The sequence below is a fragment of the Bos taurus genome, chromosome 23, assembly GCF_002263795.3.
Source record: "Bos taurus isolate L1 Dominette 01449 registration number 42190680 breed Hereford chromosome 23, ARS-UCD2.0, whole genome shotgun sequence".
Taxonomy (NCBI): Eukaryota; Metazoa; Chordata; class Mammalia; order Artiodactyla; family Bovidae; genus Bos; species Bos taurus.
This window is the reverse complement of record NC_037350.1, coordinates 28,844,660-28,853,752: the sequence shown is the minus strand read 5'-3', so window position 1 is coordinate 28,853,752 and position 9,093 is coordinate 28,844,660.

Sequence of the window (9,093 nt, the reverse complement as noted above, 5' to 3'; positions counted from 1 at the left end):
ATGTACTGACATGACAAAGATAGCTAGGCTATAAAAGTGAAAAAGAATATTATTTGGCAGGCAAAATTTCGCTTTAAAGGGGGAAAAGGTACAAATCTATATATGTTTATATATATATAGTATAAATACACTTGTATTTACTTCTACCTACATAAACATTGAAACTGTTTACCTCAGACTGGGACTTGACCCCACTTGCTGGGACTCAAACCCAGCCAAAACCCAGTTTGGGACTCGAACCCACATGGTTGGGACTCAAACCCGGCCAAAACCCTGCTTGGGACTTGAACCCACAATCTTTTAATTAGAATCACTCACCCAATGTCTGGACTTACTGAGGTTCAGGTTCTTTGTGTCTCAGCGCAGAAGGAATTCAGCGAGAGGCAAGGTGATAGGATTTACTAACACAGGACGCTTGTAAGAGATGCAAGCGGGCAGGCGAGGTAGCTCTGCCCTGAATTGAGTGGGCTACAATTTATAGTGGAAAAAGGGAGAGGGGAAAAGACCGCTTTCTTCAGGCAGACATAATGCAGACGTTAAGGCATTAACTCCTCCTTCACTAACTCCTCCTTCATATTAGGTAGGAAATTGTCTGACCCTCTGAGGTCAAACTAGGATTATCGTATTAGTAAAAGGGTGGTGGTCTTCCATCTAGTGACCTCTGGCATATCTTGTGGTTTTGTGTATGGTTTTATAATTAAGCAAGACTGCTTCATTGAATAATGTTCCAATAGCTTTTTTGAGCCATCACTGACTTACAAAGGCCTCCCAAAGTTTCCTAGGTTTCCTTCCCTATCTATAGGCCCCTTTGGGGACTTCTACAACTACTTGTATAACTATCCTATTCTATCCCTATCAAAAGGATACACAAGAAACTAGTAAAAGTGTTTACCTGTGGGGCAGGGGTGGGGGTGGGTAGTGGCAGATGAGATGAAAAGGGGTGGATGGTTGCAAATCATGTACATAGTTCTTATATACTACTTTTTGAACCAGATGAATGTACAACCCTTAAAAATTATATAGTTCAAATTACATGCTTTATTTTTCTGTTTATGTCATTCTGTGATATCAAAAGCTGAACTGGAAACAGGAACTACTGTCTCCAAATCTGTGTGATCTTCAAACAGACCAACAAGAGTACGACACTTGAGTTTCCATGACTTCATAACTTCAGTACCCGTGACTCTCTCAGGCTAAAGTTATTTTTTTTTAACATCTGCTATGCCACTTACTAAAATTCCTGGTTCTCTGCCAGATCTTTCAAGTCTGGCTTGTATCTCCTTGAACACAGCATATACAAAGTCGTTAGCCTCTGCCAATAATGGCAGTGTCTGAAATCCTTGTGAATCTAATTCTGTCGTCCCTGCTTTCCTTACTGGTGGGGTTTCTTGTTCCTCTGGTGCCTGGTTATTTTTGCCTGTGTGCTAGATATATTTGAAGACATATTTGTAGAAATAATTCAAAGCCTAGGATTATGTGAGCTTCTTCCCAGAAGGATTTTTTTTTTTTTTTGACGCTGCAGCCTAGAGTCACCTTAAACAAATGCAACACTTGATATTTTGGGGGCTTGGGGACTCTATTTCTAGTTCTGTAAGCCTTTAAAGGCTGTCAAAAATGTTGTCTGGGTGGGATCTCAGCAACATGCAGGATCAGCAAATGTTCCCAGACAGAAGCAACTTTTAAGTTCTGGGCTCAGATCCACAGATTCCTTTCGCAAACTTTGGCCCAGCCATTCTTTACTGGCCCTCTGAATTTTTAAGATACCTGAAAAATATTTTATCCAGCTTTTTCAGTTATCTTCACCTGGAAGAAGTCTGAGTTACTCAGTCCACTAATAAGAGCAGAAAACTTTCTGATTCAGGCCTCAGTTTTTGCAGTAGTTTGCTCTTCTCTGAACCTTAGCTTTCAGAAAATGTATTTTCCTCTTTTTTTCCTTTTCCCATTAGTAATAAAGTCTATATGGGCTTTTCTTGCTGGTGCACACACACATTGCCCTTTTACTCCCAGAGCTGAAATAGAATCTTGCATCCTGCACACCTAATATTCCAAAAAGAGCTGGAGTCAGAGCGGCCCTCCTTACTAGGCTCAGAAACAAAAAGCCTGTTCCTGCACATTGTCAGGTTGGTGCCTGGAAAGCACGAGCTTTCATGGTGGCTGTGAGGATTCTAGCTTCAGTGCAACATAAGGAGTTGCACAGCATACGGCATAAGGGCCCCTGATAGGTCTCAGTTTGCAGACCAGGATGTGACAAGGAGATTGGAGCTGCAGCCAGCTCTAGAGGCAGAAGAGCAGCCAAACAGAAAACTCTGAGAGAATGATGCATTTAAAGTTTGTAGCCTAAGGTTTCTGCAGGCCTCACTTCTAAACAAAGTTTTTTCATTCCTTGGTTTGGGGTGAGCTGTGTGCCCAGAGCGCTTGCTAAATGGGTCGGCATAGGGCCGTCTGGAAGGACTGAGGGTCCTGTAGGGGAGAAAGTTCCGAGGCCGGTTTTCTGAGGCTGCGTCTGTTGTAGGAAATTTAAGTGTTAATCCTCCCACGGTGAGTCACTAACAGTACATGCTTTTGATCACCACTCTCAGGAGTCTTCGGGGTCCGCCTTTGAGAGCCTTCGGTTTCTCCACGGGCAAAATGGAGATGACTCCTCGGCAAGAGGTCGGAGGAGCGGAGGACCGAAGTGGGGCACCCACGCCGGCACCCCGAAATCCGCAGGGTCAGGAAGAGCCAGGAGCAGGCCGCGCGGGGACTCAGACCACCCGGGGGTGATGTGAAAGGGGTAGTTGGGTGCTGGCCGCGGCAACCCGCGGAGTGAGCGGAGGAGCTGCTGGGCAGGGAGTGGCCAGTGGGGCAGCTCGGGGGGCCGTTGGGCACCGTTAGGGTGACTGGGCCGAGGACCGCCGGTGAGCGCGCTCTGGAATGAGCCGGGGCGCGCGGCGCGCACACGCCCCGACCTGAGAATGAGCGACAGCGTTTTTTAAAAAGCAACCGATTTGGTGGTTAATTCTGATAATATTGTCTCAGTTGAGGTGGATTTTTTTTTTTTTTAATTCCAAAGCACATGTTTGACCAGGAAAGCTACCCCCCCTTCCCTCCACCCCCCCAAAAAAATCCCTGAGAGATGGTTGGAAACACTTGAGGGCTCAGTTGCCTGTTGGTGAAGGTTTTCTGCAAATCGCGAGGTCCACGCCTTGCTTCTGGAATTCTGGAATCGCTGCAAGGAGAGGAACCCAACCCACCTGAGCACGTGGAGCCTCGGCCCCGCCCCGGTGACGGTTCTGAACTTGCCGCAGGGACTTCTGAGTGGACTGGCCGTCGGGCACTCTGGCCAGGGCGCGGACGTGCCATCTCACCTGTCACTCCGTCCGCGGAGCCTTGCAGCAGTGCTCCCGGGCAACTTCTTTCACTGTTCAGATCTCCTTTACGGCTTCCTGATGGAAACCGGCGCCCACCAACCTCAGACCATCACTGCCCCCCACCCCAGAAAAAAAAACCTCATAGCAGGCAGGGATGGGGAGGGTTGGGGGATTGGGTTGGTGGAGGATGGGGGTGGAGGAGGGGGTGGGGCGTTAGGTTTGTGGAGCCTGAAGCTCACACATTCTTGGGGCCTTTTCAAGAAAAAGGACACAAAATTACAGATATAACATTAGAAATCAAAGTGAATATTTACTTAGAATGAGAAAAAAGCAATGGCAACAAATTACAAGGTTTAAAAAGTTGGCATAAACATCAAAAAATTCAAATATTTTAAAATAACTGGTCACCACTATATTTTCCCTGTATTTTTATACTGTTTTTTTTTTTTAGTTGCTCAGTTTTATTTGCAATCACAATCATTTAATCATCTCCCTCCTCCAGCAACAAGGAAATAGGTGGGCCCCAAGCACTCAAGAGCTGGTATAGGCAAAAAACCAGTAGGCTTCAACAATGAAGTGGCATCTACTGCAGGAAGCAATGCCTTAGGAAAGGAAGCGTTGCCTGACATGGAACAGAAGGCCTCAGCCCCCTTTTCCTGGTAGAGACTTCAGGGGCAAACAGGGGCTCAAGGCAATGAATGGTCCCCACTACCAGGAAAAGGTGGCCAAGAAAGGAAGTGAAGGAAATTCAGAAAAAGCCGGGCATCTTCCGCAGTCCATCTCACAACTGGGAAGCTGCCACAGTTTCTTCTGAGTGGCCTTTCAGATGAGGCTCCTCATGAGGAACCAGGGACTGGCAGGTGATCTCTGCCTCTAGGGAAGACAGGAACAGGCACTCTCAAGGTGGACTGATGCGTATGGACCCAGGGTCTTCTGGCTCAGATGTGGGTTCTTGGCCTTGCCCTCACCCAGGAGGGGCAACACCACTGCCTGTGCCCACACCTGGCCATGCTGGCCACCTTGGCCTCCTGCACAACCCACCTCTCTGGAGGGGTCGGCTGGAGCCTGCATAGCTGCCACAAAGCCCCCTCAGAGGCCAACACGAGACGAAGAGAGATTCAGCCCCTCAGAAAGCCTCGCCCCTTCTCTATACTTTTGTCTCCTTCATTTGACAACTTTGTAATACATTTTCTCTGGTGCTAATTAGTCATTTTGATAGGGACAGAGTAAAGGGACAAAGAAGGTGATTAAATAGTTAATCTTACTAGGGGACTGTAAGTAGAAAAAATATGAGATCCCTGCAAGTTAATGATTACTCAAGAAAGAAGGTGTGCTTAGCCACAAAGCCAAGCAGGCTTGTTTAGCAACAAAACCATGCGACAGAAGCACTGGAGACATGCCCCTAAAATGGTGGCATGAGGCCCACATCCTGCCCAATGAGCTCAGGAAGTTAAAGATCCCTGAGACATGTTCTCTACACACAGAAAAAACAATAATCTGTGGACCAGCTTGACCACATAGGGACAAGAAAACTCCCCCACTCAACCTGGAGGAGGAGCTGATGATGGAAGCATGATGTCTATTCAAGAAAGACAAAGAAGTTTTCCCCTTCCCCACTTTTCTTTTGATTATAAAACTGTAGCCCAGGAATCTCTTAGGGCATTGTATTTCTCGTCCGTTCTCACCTGTCCGCTTGTAAACCTCACAAGCTTCCTATTTTAATAATCACTTCTTATCTATTACTTTGCCTCTCTCTGAATTCCTTTCTGCGCTGAGATATAAAGAGCTGTGGTCCCGGAACTCTTTGAAGTCCCCAGTGAAACAACACCCAGTGGTTGCAATTTGGTGTTTCCTCTAGCTTGGTTAGTAATTTTTTAAATTGAAAGTTAAGAAAAATTTATTTCAGTTTCACAATCATTATTGATAATAATATGCCAACTTTTAGTTCATTAACTTTGGGGAAACTTCTGTTAAGAGTTTCTTCTGTGAGCTCTAAGATTTCAGAACACTCCAGTGATTAATCTTAAATAGCTCTTTAAATTGCTAAAGGTCACTGACCTGTTTATTGCTAATTCCTTGTTCTAAAAAGGTATTGTGAATTCTAAGATTCTAGATGCCAATATTTCATACCAAGTCAGTAAGAAAGGACAACTAAAAAATAAAATAAAGTTTTAAAAATGTAATATGTTTATAGGTTTATTCTTTGCCAACTGAGTGTCAAAAAACCTAGGACTCTATTCTTTACTTCTATTTAAAATTCATCTCTTCCCATCACTTATTGATTTTGGTTTGATCTGAATTTTTTTCTTCTAAATTGCTTTTTGATGTCAGAATAACTTCAATTGATTTCATGTAGAAATATGTTAAAAATAATTTTATTTTGTCATGTATACATATTCATATGTTACATTGCTAAATATATTCCTGAAGAAAAGCACTTCCATTTTGACTAGACCTCAGTGAAACTAAATCCTATACTTACAATTTTCTACATCTAGGGATGTAGAAGGGATTTATTGACTCCCCTGTCCACAGATGTCTGGTACCATATGTCACAGGACATGTGTCATGACATATTCTCTGACCCTGCACTTTAGTCTCTGATGTCAGGGGAGCTGTCTCAGTGAGTGGTAAAGGTGTTCCTGGAAGCCATTTCTACATGGAGGACACCCAGCAATAACTCATGAACTTATTAAGCAATAACTGATGAATCTTAACAAACCTGAACAATGGAAGCCCAACTTAACTCATCCTTAGCTAGATCGCACACCCCAAAGTCACCTGATACCAGGAAAGAGACAGCAATCTTACCTATGGTTAAAAATATATTACTTTTGCAAATTTTACAGAAGAGCGTGGCCCTGTTAAACGCGTAGCTAGGGCCTGTCCCAGAGCACTGGAAAGGGCCAGAGCAGGTAAGGAGCTTCAGGATCCTCCTCTGTGCACCCTGCCACTGCAGCAAGATTGTCTCTGAAGTCTCTCTACTGGGGTCTCACATCCATCTGCCCCTGACTTTCCATCTCACCTAATGTCAATCTCTGCTCTTCCTGGCTCCTTTTCTTTCTTCTTCAAGCCTCAGTGAGTTTGGAAGTTCATAAATTCCCCTATTTTGTTTATCGTATAGTTTCATCCTTTTGTTGAAAACAGGTGTGTCCAACCAAGTACCGATGGTCAGTCAGTCACTTGTACACCTTCCATGCAGGGTGGATTCAGCCCCTTCTGCCACCTCAACAACCAAAGCATTCATACAGTTCCATCTGGCTGTGCTTCTCAGGAGAAGTCTTTCTATAGGACTCAAAATAAGGACTCTATCAACCTGGTGAATGACTAATAGCCTCAGTACATTTCAGGCTGTTTCCTCCATGCCTCTGGGTAGAATCCAGGAGGTCCCAGAACATGTTACTTTCACTAGCAGCTCCTAAGGCCTCTGCTGAATTCTCCTTTTTTTCTGAGTCTCCAGTCTTGAGCTCCTATTCCCCTCCCTTCCTTTTTCATAATCGTGGAGCAGATAGATTAAGGTTCAGCATTAGACATTCTGCATTTTAAAATTCTTGGCTATTTCTGCTGTCGGATATCTTTCACTGGCACTTTCTTCCTTGGTCCCTGCCTTTTGCTCCTCTGCAGGCTGTCTCTCCTGGGCTATACCCCTCTTCCTCTTATATAGTTTTATGCCCCCTTCTCCTTCTTCCCTCCCTCTTCCTGAATGTGCATATATCAGAGCTAACTTTCCACAGCCAGGTATGTCTTGCTTTGAGGAATTACAAGGCCAGGTATGAAACTCATTTTAAAATGAAAAGTCCCAGGGCCCTGAGTCATTCTGCCTCCCAGAGATGAAAATAAGGTGCGTCGTGTCTTGGGAGACAGCGCCACCTACTGCCCAATGAAGTGAAGTAAAGTCGCTCAGTCGTGTCTGACCCTTTGCGACCCCATGGATTTTAGCCCACCAGGTCCTCTGTCCATGGAATTCTCCAGGCAAGAACACTGGAATGGGTTGCCATTTCCTTCTCCAGGGGATCTTCCCCACCCAGGGATCTAACCCAGGTCTCCCACAGTGCGGGCAGATTTTTTACTGTCTGAGCCACCAGGGAAGCCCTGTTCTGGGTAAGGTGGCAAACAATCCAGATAAGAATAATTCAGAATTGAAGTTGAGATGGTGATGAGACATACAAGGATGCACAGGAATTTTAACTTGGTAAGTACATCAAGACCGTAGATAAAGATCTGGATGGCAGTGGAGCTCAGGGAGCTTACTGGACCTTCTTAAGGTTCGCAGCTGCAAAGTGGTGGAGCAGAGATGGGAATCTGGCCCCTCTGCCTTCAAAGTCCATGCAGCTCCACCTCATTGTGCTAGGATGCAGTTGATCCCCTGTAATGCATGGTCAGAGAGGTGAAAGGAAACCCAGGAGGCAGCAGAGGTGAGAATTTCAAGGAAGGGACTGCTGATGCTCTCATGTTTCAGAGTCATCAGTTTGGATATGGACTGACAAAACATTCTTAGGATTTAGTTGGAGCCTTGAAAGACTGGCTTAAGATACCCATCAGTGGGCTAGGCATCAAAAGATATGTCTTCCTCGAGACATAAATTAGGAGATGGCTCAGGGACTTCTCTAGGCTTCCCTGGTGGCTCAGCAGTAAAGAATCCACCTACCAGTGCCAGAGACATGAGTTCAATCCCTGGGTAGGAAAGATTCCCTGGAGAAGGAAATAGCAACCCACTCCAGTACTCTTGCCTGGGAAATCCTACGGACAGAGGAGCCTAGTGGGCTACAGTCCATGGGGTCTCAAAGAGACTTAGTTACTAAACAACAACAAGGACTTCTCCAGTGGTCCAGTGTTAAGACTTGGTGCTGTCAATGCAGGGGCACAGGTTAGATCCCTGATCAGTGGCCAAAAGATAATTTTTAATTAAAGATAATTTTAAAGATAATTTTAAAAGAAATTAGGAGGTGATTCAGGAAAAAGAGTGATGCATATAGACCTGCCAGCCCCTTTGAAACCTTTGTACAAGTTAGAATGTCCCCTCCCCTTCATCGGGGGCAATGCTGCTATGGGATGCCGAGGTTCACGGCTCTGTAAGTAGACTGTGGGCTGGGTCTCCTTGCTGACTCATCCCATCTCCCAAGTGTTCTTGTACAGTGCACACCCTGCCCAGCTGTAAGTGGAGGCCCTGGAACGATGAAGATTGAGTAGTTAGGAAGGTTTCATGCAGGAAACTGGGACATGAACTAAGTTTAAACTGATTCTAAGAATTTGAAGCAGCTACAAGAAGAGGTAAGGGGCTTCTCCGCTGGAAAGTGTCAGAGCAGAGCCAGACCAAAGGAGAGGGAAGAGATGCAAATCACTGGGCCCCTGGCTCCAATATTTTAAAGTAGGTGAAATTAGACAAGATCACTCATTCAAATGGCTCTCTATATGCAAGGAACTAGGCTGAATAGTCTGTGAGGCAGGGAAATAGTAATCACCCCTAACCATTGTGCACTGGTTTGTAATTTCTGAAGCATCTCCATTCCCAGATGTGACATTTGATCCACTTTCCTGAGAAGGAGGCTGAGATTGTGGCTGTCTTGGAACATGAAGCTCCAAATCTCAGAATTAGGACCATAATCCAGATCTTTGGGGTAGTTTAAATTTCTTTCATTTTAGCCAGAGACTTTTCTTCTTCTTTAAATGTAATTGTTTAAATAGATGATATCCTTGTTGTTGTCATTTAGTCACTAACTCATGTCTGACTCTTTGCAACCCT